Source organism: Triticum aestivum, chromosome 7B (assembly GCF_018294505.1).
Source record: "Triticum aestivum cultivar Chinese Spring chromosome 7B, IWGSC CS RefSeq v2.1, whole genome shotgun sequence".
NCBI lineage: Eukaryota > Viridiplantae > Streptophyta > Magnoliopsida > Poales > Poaceae > Triticum > Triticum aestivum.
In genome coordinates this window covers 697,996,261-698,012,403 of record NC_057813.1, presented here as the reverse complement: position 1 = coordinate 698,012,403, position 16,143 = coordinate 697,996,261, and the positions used below count along the sequence as shown (strand labels likewise).

Below are 16,143 nucleotides of genomic sequence, written 5' to 3'. Positions count from 1 at the left end.
TAAAAAGAAACAAACGAGCAATAATAATATATATGATACAATGTCTTACATAACAATTAGATACATAATTAAAAAATTTACCTATTCAACTCCTGGTTGCATAATATTTATTTGAACAAATCATTCTTTTATAGTACTTTAAGAATTGAAATCTTCAAATATCCTCGTAATCAATCTTCTTCCTATGATGACTCGAATATATATTATTGAAACACAAGATACAAAAGATGAATAAAATAAAATAGAGGGATACAGCATCAGTCATCATATATCAATTGAAGATTATGCTCAATGTTTGGCAATTAGACGAACCGTCTAACTCACCTCGTTTCATGTCCTGCTATACTATGATACTTAACCAAGGAGGCAAGGACCGATCTCTAACGCAGTAACGATCCCTGTGAAAAATTAATTTGGGATTTAGAGACTAGGAGTAGGACTATAGGATCCAAAGTTAATCAGGAGGAAAAGCCAGCGGTAGTTGGCAGTAGTTAAACAATTAAACTTGTGCCAGAACCATGCAAGTATTGACAAATTGTTTAACTCCTGCCGGTATGAAATCAAGAGGACCGTCCACTATAGATCTCACATGACTAGCACGGCGAGAGGAACATGTTTTTTGATCTACCTGTTTTGGTGATTGCGACAGGAACATATTCATCAGAGTTCAGACGAAGTTAATCGGAACTCGGAAGGCTCGTCGCCCGCCGCCGGCTCTGGATGCGATGCAATCGATTTTGATCTGTTATGGATGCGCCGTCTCGCCCGACAACTTCCTCTGGGTGTGATCGATCCCGTTCTGTTTTTATCTAGGCATCGCATCGAGCAGCGGCCTCACGCGGAGTCGCGCGGACGTGCTAGGCACAATCGGCCCAGGAGGAAATATACATAGGCCTACATAAAAATTTGGGGCCCCTAAAATATATGGGCCCTGTGCAGGCAGCACACTCTGCACAACTATGGGCCCGGTCCTGTCTATGAGCACGCACCTTCGAGACAGAGAGGCATATCATCTTCAGCATGCACCCTCGAGAGAAGGAGCCGGCATATCATCTTGAGATAAGTTTATGAAGTTACCGTAGGTGCCTCGTCGTCAACGGAAACTTCTCCTCCCACCAAAAGAGCATCGCCGAAAATCCTGAAATAAATCCAGGAATAATGCGAGCACCAGGACTTGAACACTGGTGGGCTAAGGATATCACTGTCCCTCTAACCATCCAACCAGAGGTTGGTTTGCGCGTGGCACATGTTGGAAATATGAGCAATTTACCATATGATGTTATTAACGGAAATACTAGATAAAGCATGACTAAAATAGTAGAGATAAAACAAGTCATGCGATCTGACAGAGAGAAGGTAAATAACATCTGCAAATATGAATTAGAACCGAACATATCTAGAGCAGACAGTCGAGCAAGGAACTGTGGCAGGACCTCTAACAGGAAAAGCAAGAACACGTACGGGACAGCGGCAACAACAGTAGCACTGGACTTGGGGCCGGTGTCCTTGCCAGCCATGTCGTCGAGGAGGTTGTCGACGTCGGGGAAGAAGTCATTGTTGGGGAAGTAGTCGTCGGAGTCCGGGGCGTCCGTGACGAAGAAGTCAGTAGTCGCACGGAGCGCTCCCCGAAAATCTTATCACCCTTCTCCAATACAGAACTCAAAGAGGTGCGGTTTCAGAGGCCTATTGTCCCGACTCGCGGTGCACGCCGCAAACCGGGATGAGAAAGATCATGGCAGTAGCGCAGTGCTCAGGAACTCGGTCGCGAGAGGAAGAGAGTCTTTTGTTGTGTCTCTCTGAGAGAAGCGACCTTCCTTTTATAGGCGCAACTGAAAGAGGCGAGAGGCTGCGCCGGGAGCTGAAGGGAACGAGGGAGAGAAAATGAACAGACTTCAACCGAAGAGGCGAGCCGTTCGGATTCAGTGTCCACTACATAAAAAGGTTTCAGCTCCCGCATGACCTTTCGTATACCCGTCGTGCGTGGCAAAAATTTAGACATCAGCCCGGCTCATTCCCGCAACCTGCGGAGCATCGTGATGAGGCAGGCGACGAAGGAGGAGCGCGCGTGGATGTCCCTCTTGTTCTCATCCTTATACATGTGAGGAAATAACCTCCCTTATAAAGAAGTCCAACTCCCTGTAAAGTAGCAATATGGGACTAAACTTTAGTTCCACCTCTTTCCTTGCACGAATGGGCTGCGTGGTCCTCTAGGATTTGTAAGGAATTTCTGAAACTGCTATTGGGCTTGACCCAAAATAGACAAAATTCCAGCAATCCCCCATCAGATCCCATATACACACAAAATTTGCCTTTGGTTCCAAAATACTGTTTTATATACCGGTAATGCAGTGGAGACTATTAAGTTGAACTTCCACCTAGAACTCTATGCTACACTATTAAGCAACTTGAACAATGGATTGGGCCTTGAACTGCAAGTTTTCTACGAATCTAGCTTCACATAAAGCCTTGACTGATACATGACTACCGTGGGTCTTCCCCGCGGCTAGAGCTTATGCGTCATACTTCGCGACCTTTCATGAGTTTACTAGAGAGAGCCCTACTCTCATAGATTGCGACATTTAACAATCAGACTCATATAGGTGCGTTCTTCAAAAGATGTTCTGCAGGACAACATCTCTGCTTCAATGAGCCACTTAGAACACATTAAGATATACATCAACCTACCATGCAGATTTGGGAGAGTATTGCATCTTCATGGAGTGGTATTGTTAACAGTAAGGATACTCTCCTCTCAGTTGACCAACATCTTGTCTTCCACATCTAATTCACGGGATCTCCGATCACATAGACTAGGTTACCACTGTGAATAACGCATATTGTGGGTCTCATTGAAGGAAATATGCCCTAGAGGCAATAATAAAGTTATTATTTATTTCCTTATATCATGATAAATGTTTATTATTCATGCTAGAATTGTATTAACCGGAAACATAATACATGTGTGAATACATAGACAAACATAGTGTCACTAGTATGCCTCTACTTGACTAGCTCGTTTATCAAAGATGGTTATGTTTCCTAACCATGGACAAAAGAGTTGTCATTTGATTAACGCGATCACATCATTAGGAGAATGATGTGATTGACTTGACCCATTCCGTTAGCTTAGCACTTGATCGTTTAGTATGTTACTATTGCTTTCTTCATGACTTATACATGTTCCTGTAACTATGAGATTATGCAACTCCCGTTTACCGGAGGAACATTTTGGGTGCTACCAAACGTCACAACGTAACTGGGTGATTATAAAGGAGTACTAAAGGTGTCTCCGAAGGTACATGTTGAGTTGGCGTATTTCGAGATTAGGTTTTGTCACTCCGATTGTCGGAGAGGTATCTCTGGGCCCTCTCGGTAATGCACATCACTTAAGCCTTGCAAGCATTGCAACTAATGAGTTAGTTGCGGGATGATGTATTATGGAACGAGTAAAGAGACTTGCCGGTAACGAGATTGAACTAGGTATTGGATACTGACGATCGAATCTCGGGCAAGTAACATACCGATGACAAAGGGAACAACGTATGTTGTTATGCGGTTTGACCGATAAAGATCTTCGTAGAATATGTAGGAGCCAATATGAGCATCCAGGTTCCGCTATTGGTTATTGACCAAGAATAGTTCTAGGTCATGTCTACATAGTTCTCGAACCCGTAGGGTCCGCACGCTTAAGGTTTCGATGACAGTTATATTATGAGTTTATGAGTTTTGATGTATCGAAGGAGTTCGGAGTCCCGGATGAGATCGGGGACATGATGAGGAGTCTCGAAATGGTCGAGACGTAAAGATCGATATATTGGACGACTATATTCGGAGTTCGGCAAGGTTCCGAGCGATTCGGGTATTTTTCGGAGTACCGGGGAGTTACGGGAATATGGGGAAGAGTATTGGGCCATAATGGGCCTTAGTGGGAAGGAGCCAGGAGGTGGCGCGCGCCCCTCCCAAGCCCAGTCCGAATTGGACAAAGGGTTTGCGGCGCGGCCCCCCTCTCCCTTCCTTCTCCACTCCCCCCCTTTCCCCCCTTCTCCTAGTTGGACTAGGAAAGAAGGAGTCCTACTCCCGGTGGGAGTAGGACTCCCCTTGGCGCGCCCTCTTTGGCCGGCCACCCCCTCCCCCTTGGCTCCTTTATATACGGGGACAGGGGGGCACCCCATGACACACAAGTTGATCTAGGAATCGTTCCTTAGCCGTGTGCGGTGCCCCCCTCCACCATATTCCACGTCGGTCATATCGTCGCGAAGCTTAGGCGAAGCCCTGCGCCGGTAGAACATCATCATCGTCACCACACCGTCGTGCTGACGGAACTCATCGCCGAAGCTTTGCTGGATCGGAGCCCGGGGATCGTCATCGAGCTGAACGTGTGCTGAACTCGGAGGTGCCGTACGTTCGGTACTTGGATCGGTCGGATCATGAAGACGTACGACTACATCAACCGCATTGTGCTAACGCTTCCGCTTACGGTCTACGAGGGTACGTGGACAACACTCTCCCCTCTCGTTGCTATATCATCACCATGATCTTACGTGTGCATAGGAATTTTTTTGAAATTACTACGTTCCCCAACAGTGGCATCCGAGCCTAGGTTTTATGGTTTGATGTTATATGCACGAGTAGAACACAAGTGAGTTGTGGGCGATATAAGTCATACTGCTTACCAGCATGTCATACTTTGGTTCGGCGATATTGTTGGATGAAGCGTCCCGGACCGACATTACGCGTACGCTTACGCGAGACTGGTTCTACCGCCGTGCTTTGCACACAGGTGGCTAGCGGGTGTCAGTTTCTCCAAATTTAGTTGAACCGAGTGTGGCTACGCCCGGTCCTTGCGAAGGTTAAAACAACACCAACTTGAGAAACTATCGTTGTTTTGATGCGTAGGTGAGATTGGTTCTTGCTTAAGCCCGTAGCAGCCACGTAAAACTTGCAACAACAAAGTAGAGGACGTCTAACTTGTTTTTGCAGGGCATGTTGTGATGTGATATGGTCAAGACATGATACTAAATTTTATTGTATGAGATGATCATGTTTTGTAACCGAGTTATCGGCAACTGGCAGGAGCCATATAGTTGTCGCTTTATTGTATGCAATGCAATCGCCCTGTAATGCTTTACTTTATCACTAAGCGGTAGCGATAGTCGTAACGCATAAGATTGGCGAGACGACAACGATGCTACCATGGAGATCAAGGTGTCGCGCCGGTGACGATGGTGATCATGACGGTGCTTCGAAGATGGAGATCACAAGCACAAGATGATGATGGCCATATCATATCACTTATATTGATTGCATGTGATGTTTATCTTTTATGCATCTTATCTTGCTTTGATTGACGGTAGCATTTTAAGATGATCTCTCACTAATTATCAAGAAGTGTTCTCCCTGAGTATGCACCGTTGCCAAAGTTCGTCGTGCCCAGACACCACGTGATGATCGGGTGTGATAAGCTCTACGTCCATCTACAACGGGTGCAAGCCAGTTTTGCACACGCGGAATACTCAGGTTAAACTTGACGAGCCTAGCATATGCAGATATGGCCTCGGAGCACGGAGACCGAAAGGTCGAGCGTGAATCATATAGTAGATATGATCAACATAGTGATGTTCACCATTGAAAACTACTCCATCTCACGTGATGATCGGTTATGGTTTAGTTGATTTGGATCACGTGATCACTTAGATGACTAGAGAGATGTCTGTCTAAGTGGGAGTTCTTAAGTAATATGATTAATTGAACTTTAATTTATCATGAACTTAGTCCTGGTAGTATTTTGCAAATTATGTTGTAAGATCAATAGCTTGCGTTGTTGCTTTCATATGTTTATTTTGATATGTTCCTAGAGAAAATTGTGTTGAAAAATGTTAGTAGCAATGATGCGGATTGGATCCGCGATCTGAGGTTTATCCTCATTGCTGCACAGAAGAATTATGTCCTTAATGCACCGCTAGGTGACAGACCTATTGCAAGAGCAGATGCAGACGTTATGAACGTTTGGCTAGCTCAATATGATGACTACTTGATAGTTTTGTGCACCATGCTTTATGGCTTAGAATCGGGACTTCAAAGATATTTTGAACATCATGGACCATATGAGATGTTCCAGGAATTGAAGTTAATATTTCAAGCAAATACCCGAGTTGAGAGATATGAAGTCTCCAACAAGTTCTATAGCTAAAAGATGGAGGAGAATCACTCAACTAGTGAGCATGTGCTCAGATTGTCTGGGTACTACAATCGCTTGAATCAAGTGGGAGTTAATCTTCCAGATAAGATAGTGATTGACAGAATTCTCTAGTCACCACCATCAAGTTAGTAGAACTTCGTGATGAACTATAATATGCAAGGGATGATGAAAACGATTCCCGAGCTCTTCGTGATGTTGAAATCGACGAAGGTAGAAATCAAGAAAGAGCATCAAGTGTTGATGGTTGACAAGATCACTAGTTTCAAGAAAAGGGCAAAGGGAAAGAAAGGGAAACTTCAAGTAGAATGACAAGCAAGTTGTCACTCCCGCGAAGAAGCCCAAAGCTGGACCAAAGCCTGAAACTGAATGATTATACTGCAAAGGAAATGGTTACTGGAAGTGGAAATGCCCTGAATATTTGGTGGATAAGAAGGATGGCATAGTGAACAAGGGTATATTTGATATACAGGTTATTGATGTGTTCCTTACTAGTGTTTATAGTAGCCCCTGAGTATTTGATACTTGTTCGGTTGCTAAGATTAGTAACTCGAAACAGGAGTTACAGAATAAACAGAGACTAGTTGAAGGGGAAGTGACGATGCGTGTTGGAAGTAGTTCCAAGATTGATATGATCATCATCGCACACTCCCTATACTTTCGGGATTAGTGTTAAACCTAAATAAATGTTATTTGGCGTTTGCGTTGAGCATGAATATGATTTGATCATGTTTATTGCAATACAGTTATTCATTTAAAGTCAGAGAATAATTGTTGTTTTGTTTACATGAATAAAACCTTCGATGGTCATACACCCAATGAAAATAGTTTGTTGGATCTCGATCGTAGTGATACACATATTCATAATATTGATGCCAAAAGATGCAAAGTTAATAATGATAGTGCAACTTATTTGTGGCACTGCCGTTTGGGTCATATCGGTGTAAAGCGCATGAAGAAACTCCATAAAGATGGATTTTCAGAATCACTTGGTTATGAATCATTTGATGCTTGCGAACCATGCCTTTTGGGCAAGATGACTAAAACTCCGTTCTCCGGAACAATGGAACGAGCTAGTGACTTGATGGAAATAACACATACCGATGTATACGGTCCAATGAGTATTGATGCTCGTGGCGGGTATCATTATTTTCTGACCTTCACAAGATGAATTGAGCAGATATGAATATATCTACTTAATGAAGCACAAGTCTGAAACATTTGGAAAGTTCAAAGAATTTCAGAGTGAAGTGGAGAATAATCGTAACGAGAAAATAAAGTTTCTGCAATTTGATCGCGGAGACAAATATTTGAGTTACGAGTTTGGTCTTCAATTAAAACAGTGTGGAATAGTTTCACAAACTCATGCCACCTGGAACACCACAGCTTAATGGTGTGTCCGAACGTCATAACAATACTTTATTGGATATAGTGCGATCTATGATGTATCTTACCAATTTACCACTACCGTTTTGGGGTTATGCATTAGAGACAGTTGCATTCACTTTAAAAAGGGCACCATCAAAATCCGTTGAGACGACGCCTTATGAACTGTGGTTTGGCGAGAAACCAAAGTTGTCGTTTCTTAAAGTTTGGGGCTGTGTTGCTTAGGTGAAAAAGTTTTCACCTGATAAGCTCGAACCCAAATCGGAGAAGTGCGTCTTCATAGAATACCCAAAGGTAACTATTGGGTACACCTTCTATCACAGATCCGAAAGCAAGATTCGTTGCTAAGATGGATCCTTTCTAGAGAAGGAGTTTCTCTCGAAAGAAGTGAGTGGGAGGAAAGTAGAACTTGATAAGGTAATTGTACCTTCTCCCAAATTGGAAAGTAGTTCATCACAGAAATCAGTTCCAGTGATACCTACACCGATTAGTGAGGAAGTTAATGATGATGATCATGAAGCTTCAGATCAAGTTACTACCGAACCTCGTAGGTCTTCCAGAGTAAGATCCGCATCAGAGTGGTATGGTAATCCTGTTCTGGAAGTCATGTTGCTAGACCATGATGAACCTACGAACTATGAGGAAGCGATGATGAGCCCAGATTCCGCGAAATGGTTTGAGGCCATGAAATCTGAGATGGGATCCATGTATGAGAACAAAGTATGGACTTTGATTGACTTGCTCGATGATCAGCAAGCCATGCTAAATAAATGGATCTTCAAGAGGAAGACGGACACTGATAGTAGTGTTACTATCTACTAAGCTCGACTTGTTGCGAAAGGTTTTCGACAAGTTCAAGGTGTTGACTACAATGAGATTTTCTCAATTGTAGTGATGCTTAAGTCTGTCCGAATCATGTTAGCAATTGCCACATTTTATGAAATCTGGCAAATGGATGTCAAAACTGCATTCCTTAATGGTTTTCTTAAAGAAGAGTTGTATATGATGCAACCAGAAGGTTTTGTCAATCCTAACGGTGCTAACAAAATGTGCAAGCTCCAGCGATCCATCTATGGACTGATGCAAGCATCTCGGAGTTGGAATATACGCTTTGATGAGTTGATCAAAGCATATGGTTTTATACAGACTTTTGGAAAGGCCTGTATTTACAAGAAAGTGAGTGGGAGCTCTGTAGCATTTCTGATATTATATGTGCAAGACATATTGTTGATTGGAAATGATATAGAATTTCTGGATAGCATAAAAGGATACTTGAATAAAAGGTTTTTCAATGAAATACCTCGGTGAAGCTTCTTACATATTGAGCATTAAGATCTATTGAGATAGATCAAGACGCTTGATAAGTTTTTCAATAAGTACATACCTTGTCAAGATTTTGAAATTGTTCAAAATGAAACAGTCAAAGAAAGAGTTCTTGCCTGTGTTGCAAATGTGTGAAATTGAGTAAGACTCAAGACCCGACCACGGCAGAAAATAAAAAGAGAATGAAAGTCATTGCCTATGCATCAGTCATAGGTTCTATAAAAGTATGCCATGCTATGGACCAGACCTATTGTATACTCTGCCCTGGTTTGGCAAGGGAGTACAATAGTGATCTAGGAGTAGATCACTGGACATTTATCAAAATTATCCTTAGTAGAATAAGGATATGTTTCTCGATTATGGATGTGATAAAAGAGTTCGTCGTAAAGAGTTACATCGATGCAAGCTTTTTCACCGATCCAGATGACTCTAAGTCTCAATCTGGATACATATTAAAAGTGGGAGCAATTAGCTAGAGTAGCTCCGTGCAAAGCATTGTAGACATAGAATATTTGCAAAATACATACGACTCTGTAATATGACAGACCCGTTGACTAAACTTCTCTCACGAGCAAAACATGATCATACCTTAGTACTCTTTGGGTGTTAATCACATAGCGATGTGAACTAGATTATTGACTCTAGTAAACCCTTTGGGTGTTGATCACATGACGATGTGAACTATGGGTATTAATCACATACAGATGTGAATATTGGTGTTGAATCACATGATGATGTGAACTAGATTATTGACTCTAGTGCAAGTGGGAGACTGAAGGAAATATGCCCTAGAGGCAATAATAAAGTTATTATTTATTTCCTTATATCATGATAAATGTTTATTATTCATGCTAGAATTGTATTAACCGGAAACATAATACATGTGTGAATACATAGACAAACATAGTGTCACTAGTATGCCTCTACTTGACTAGCTCGTTTATCAAAGATGGTTATGTTTCCTAACCATGGACAAAAGAGTTGTTATTTGATTAACGGGATCACATCATTAGGAGAATGATGTGATTGACTTGACCCATTCCGTTAGCTTAGCACTTGATCGTTTAGTATGTTGCTATTGCTTTCTTCATGACTTATACATGTTCTTGTAACTATGAGATTATGCAACTCCCGTTTACCGGAGGAACACTTTGGGTGCTACCAAACATCACAACGTAACTGGGTGGTTATAAAGGAGTACTACAGGTATCTCCGAAGGTACATGTTGAGTTGGCGTATTTCGAGATTAGGTTTTGTCACTCCGATTGTCGGAGAGGTATCTCTGGGCCCTCTCGGTAATGCACATCACTTAAGCCTTGCAAGTATTGCAACTAATGAGTTAGTTGCGGGATGATGTATTACGGAACGAGTAAAGAGACTTGCCGGTAACGAGATTGAACTAGGTATTGGATACCGACGATCGAATCTCGGGCAAGTAACATACCGATGACAAAGGGAACAACGTATGTTGTTATGCGGTTTGACCGATAAAGATCTTCGTAGAATATGTAGGAGCCAATATGAGCATCCAGGTTCCGCTATTGGTTATTGACCAAGAATAGTTCTAGGTTATGTCTACATAGTTCTCGAACCCGTAGGGTCCGCACGCTTAAGGTTTCGATGACAGTTATATTATGAGTTTATGAGTTTTGATGTACCGAAGGAGTTCGGAGTTCCGGATGAGATCGGGGACATGACGAGGAGTCTCGAAATGGTCGAGACGTAAAGATCGATATATTGGACGACTATATTCGTAGTTCGGAAAGGTTCCGAGTGATTCGGGTATTTTTCGGAGTACCGGGGAGTTACGGGAATACGGGGGAGAGTATTGGGCCATAATGGGCCTTAGTGGGAAGGAGCCAGGAGGTGGCGCGCGCCCCTCCCAAGCCCAGTCCGAATTGGACAAAGGGTTTGGGGCGCGGCCCCCCTCTCCCTTTCTTCTCCACTCCCCCCCTTTCCCCCCTTCTCCTAGTTGGACTAGGAAAGAAGAAGTCCTACTCCCGGTGGGAGTAGGACTCCCCTTGGCGCGCCCTCTTTGGCCGGCCACCCCCTCCCCCTTGGCTCCTTTATATACGGGGACAGGGGGCACCCCATGACACACAAGTTGATCTACGGATCGTTCCTTAGCCGTGTGCGGTGCCCCCCTCCACCATATTCCACCTCGGTCATATCGTCGCGAAGCTTAGGCGAAGTCCTGCGCCGGTAGAACATCATCATCGTCACCACGCCGTCGTGCTGACGGAACTCATCCCCGAAGCTTTGCTGGATCGGAGCCCGGGGATCGTCATCAAGCTGAACGTGTGCTGAACTCGGAGGTGCCGTACATTCGGTACTTGGATCGGTCGGACCGTGAAGACGTACGACTACATCAACCGCGTTGCGCTAACGCTTCCGCTTACGGTCTACGAGGGTACGTGGACAACACTCTCCCCTCTCGTTGCTATATCATCACCATGATCTTGCGTGTGCGTAGGAATTTTTTTGAAATTACTACGTTCCCCAACACTCATACCCATCTCCCTCGATGCATTATCTATCACATTACGTGATAGACCCTTAGTAAAAGGATCTGCCGGATTTTTAGACGTTTGGATATAATCCAATGCAATAACTCTGGAGTTTCTTGACAGACTTTAACCTTCTCTGAATGTGTCTTGATGACTTTATATTATCGTTTGAGCTGCTCACTTTCGTGATCACAGTTTGATTGTCGCAGTTCATAAGGATACCTGGTATAGGTTTCTCAACAACCGACAAGTCATTCAAGAGCCGACAAAGCCAATCTACTTCAACCATAGCTGTATCTAGTCCTGTGAGTTCTGCTTCCATTGTTGACCTCGTTAAGATGGTCTGCTTGCAAGACTTCCAAGAAATAGTGCCACCTCCATGAGTGAATACCTATCCGCTCGTGGCCTTTATCTCATCAGCATCTGAGATCCAATTTGAGTCACTATACCCTTCAAGCACCTTTGGGTGCCCATTTTAGTGAATTCCATAATTCGCAGTGCCTTTCAAATAACGCAGAGCTTTCCAATGCACATCTCCTGGTTTTGAGACAAACCGGCTCAGTTTGCTAACAACAAAAGAGATGTCAGGTCTTGTAGCACTGGTTAAATACATAAGCGAGCCAATAATCTGAGAATATCTCAATTGGTCTCTAGCAATTCTTTGATTCTTTCGAAGCAACACACTAGCATCATATGGTGTTGGAGAGGGCTTGCAGTCACTGTAGCCAAAGCGACTCAAGATCTTTTCTACATAGTGAGATTGAAGCATTGTAATCCCACCATCATCGTCTCTCAATAACTTGATGTTCAAAATGACATCAGCCACTCCTAAATCCTCCATCTCAAAGCAACAAGATAGGAAATCCTTGACCTCCTTAATAACCTTCAGATTTGTTCCGAAAATTAGTATGTCATCAACATACAAGCAAAGGATAACTCCCTCGCCCCCACCATGGCGATAGTACACATATTTATCAGCTTCGTTTACAACAAAGCATGCGGTTGTTAAAGTTCTTTCAAACTTCTCATGCCACTGCTTGGGTGCATGCTTAAGTCCATACAAAGACTTCAACAACTTGCACACTTTTCCTTCCTGACCATCTACATACAAACCCATCTGGTTGTTCCATATAAATTTCCTCTTCCAACTCTCCATTTAGGAAAACAGTCTTAACATCCATTTGATGAACGAGAAGACAGTGTGAGGCAGCTAGTGAAAGTAGTACTCGAATAGTGGTCAGTCCCGCCACAGGTGATTAAGTATCAAAGTTATCTTCACCTTCCTTTTGAGTATAACCCTTAGCTATGAGTCGTGCCTTGTACTTTTTGATAGTACCATTAGGCTTAAGCTTCTTCTTGAATACCCATTTGCACCCTATTTGCAGTCCTCTGTCTCTTGCTCCTAGTAGGAACTTCATTGTTCTCCTCCACAGGACTTTCAAAGTGTTCTATCAAAATGGTTGGTTCAGTAATTGTAACTGGTTCCTGATTCGATGACTAGGCATCTCCTCATTAGATGAGGTAGCCATATCCTTCATGGGAAAGATATCTTCAAAGAAAGTCGCATCATTCGACTCCATGATCGTACCGACATGCATGTCAGGTACCTCAGATTTTACAACCAAGAATCTATAACCAATGCTATGAAAAGCATATCCCAAGAAAACACAATCCACAGTTTTTGGTCCCAGCTTCCGCTTCTTTGGAATTGGCACATTGACTCTTGCCAAACAACCCCAGGTTCGTAGATAAGAGAGCTTTAACCTTTTCTTCTCCCATTCCTCGAATGGAGTTATCTCTTTGTTCTTTGTGGGAACTCGGTTTAAGACATGACATGCAGTCAATATCGCCTCCCCCCACCATGCCTTAGAGAGACCCGATGTGTCTAACACAGCGTTAACCAAATTAGTTAGAGTATGGTTCTTTCTTTCGGCCACCCCATTTGACTAAGGTGAATAGGGAGGCGTCCTCTAATGGATTATACCATGTTCCGCACAAAAGGAATCAAATTCATTTGAGAAATACTCTCCACCACGATCGGACCTAAGCCTCTTGATCTTTCGATCAAGTTGGTTTTCCACTTCACCTTTATAAATCTCGAAATAGTTCAAAGCCTCATCCTTAGATTTCAGAAGATACACATGACGATATCTAGTGTAGTCATCAATTAACGTCATAAAATACTTCTTTCCACCTTTTGTCAAAACACCATTCATTTCACATAGATCTGAATGTATGAGCTCTAGTGGTGCAAGATTTCTTGTTTCCGCAGTCACATGAGACGTACGAGGTTGCTTAGCCTGCACACACACTTTACACTTAGATCCCTTGACAGTGGTGAAACTAGGGATTAAGTTTAACTTTGCTAGTCGCGACATGCAACCAAAGTTAACATGACAGAGACGTGAATGCCACACATTTGATTCACTATTGTTGCAAACATGATTAACAACTTTATTGCAAATGTCTAATAAGGATAAAAGAAACATGCCTCCTGGCTCATAGCCTTTACCAACAAAGGTTCCATACTTGGATATTACAAATTTGTTCGACTCAAAGACAAGCTTGTAGCCATCTCTACACAGAAGAGATCCGGTAACAAGATTTTTATTGACGGAGGGGACATAATGCACGTTCTTCATCCGCACAATCTTCCCTGAAGTAAACTTCAGATCGACCGTGCCAACACCACGAACAGAAGCACTTGAATCGTTGCCCATTAGCACAGTGGAAGTCCCTGCGGCCTGATAAGTCAAAAACATGGAAATATCACCGCATACATGCACATTAGCACCCGTGTCAATTAACCAATCAGGAGAATGACATACTGAAAGAATAGTGGGAAATATACCATACCCAGCATCCTTCATGTCAGTGTCTCCAATGACAACATTAGCGGTCTTGCCGCCTTTCCCAAGATAACGCTTGTCATAGCGATTAGGGCAACTAGGAGCCCAATGATCATGATCTCCACACAAATTACAAACACCTTTCTTCTTGTCATTCTTCTTCTTTAAGTTCGTGTGCTATAAAGCCTTGTTCTTCCCATCAAAATTTGCTTTACCATCAAACTTGCCCTTGTTCTTGAACTTGTGGAGCTGGAAGTTTTTCTTCTGAACAAGATTGGCACTAGAACCTCCCTCAACACCTCAAGCACGGTTGTCCTTTGCTCTCGCCCTTTCTTCCACATCAAGAGTACCAATGAGATCCGGAACGGAAAACTCCTGCCTCTTATGCTTCAGTAAGGTAGCAAAGTTCCTCCACAAAGGAGGAAGCTTAGTGATGATACCTCCGGCAACAAACTTGTCCGGTAGTATACAATTGAAGTGCTCAAGTTCTCTAGCGAATGACTGTATAAAAAATCTCATGAGCTTGCTCAACCACAGAGCGCTCTTCAGTCATCATGTAATCATAGAATTGCTCCATGATGTACAACTCAGTGCCAGCATCCGAGACCCCCAAACTTGGCCTCGAGTGCGTCCCACGTATCTTTTCCATTATTAATTGACGCGTAAGCATCAACTATGTTCTCACCAAGAACACTCAAGAGAGAAGCCTGAAACAGAGTATCCATTTTCTGAAAAGCTTGTGCCTATTAAGCATCATGCTCTCCTTCAGGTTTGCCAAGAGTGGCGTCATAGCAACTCATGGTTTGAAACCATAAGACTGCTCTCACGCGCCACCTCTTATAGTGGATACCCTCAAACATAGGAGGTCTCATGGAAGCACCAAAACCACTTGGGGTAAATTGCCTATAATAAGGTTTTTGGATTGTTGGAAATATGAGAAATTTACTATATGATTTTATTAATGGAAATACTAGATAAAGCATGACTAAAATAGCAGAGATAAAGCAAGTCATGCAATCTGACAGAGAGAAGGTAAATAACATATGCAAATATGAACTAGAACCGAACATATCTAGAGCAGACAGTAGAGCAAGGAACCGTGGCAGGACCTCTAACAGGAAAAGCAAGAACACATACAGGACATCGGCAGCAACAGTAGCACTGGACTTGGGGTCGGTGTCCTCGCCAGCCATGTCGTCGAGGAGGTTGTCGACGTCGGGGAAGTAGTCGTCGGAGTCCATGGTGTCCGTGACAAAGAAGTCAATAGTCGCGCGGAGCGCTCCCCAAAAACCTTATCACCCTTCTCCCGTACAGGACTCAAAGAGGTGCGGTTTCGGAGGCTTACTGTCCCGACTCGCGGTGGACGCCGCAAGCCGGGATGGGGAAGATCATGGCAGTAGCGCAGTGCTCAGGAACTCGGTGGCAAGAGGAAGAGAGTCTTCTGTTGTGTCTCTCTAAGAGAAGCGAGCTCCCTTTTATAAGCGCAACTGAAGAAGGCGAGAGGCTGTGCCGGGAGCCGAAGGGAACGAGGGAGATGAAACGAACAGACTTCAGGCGAAGAGGCGAGCCGTTCGGATTCAGTGTCCACTACAGAAAAACGTTTCAGCTCCCGCATGACATTTCTTATACCCGTCGTGCGTGGTAAAAATTTAGACATCGGCTCATTCCCGCAATCCAGGTCGGGACGAGGCGAGGCGGGCGGCGGAGGAGGAGCGCGTGTGGATGTCCCTCTTGTTCTCATCCTCATACATGTGGGGAAAGAACCGCCCTTATAAAGAGGTCCAACTCCCTGTAAACTAGCAATGTGGGACTAAATTTTAGTTCCACCTCTTGCCTTCCACGAATGAGTTGCGTGGGCCTTTAGGATTTATTAGGAATTTCT

The 16,143-nt window shown here is 43.5% G+C and overlaps 1 long non-coding RNA gene across 1 annotated transcript; it reads right to left on the bottom strand.

Annotated features, from left to right (window-relative positions):
* Positions 1-770, bottom strand: LOC123158997 (uncharacterized). The gene is made up of 3 exons (XR_006479433.1): positions 629-770; positions 325-398; positions 1-182 (listed from the first exon to the last, which is right to left on the bottom strand). It is a non-coding gene; the product is annotated as an uncharacterized lncRNA (long non-coding RNA).
* Positions 771-16,143: the final 15,373 nt, after the last annotated feature.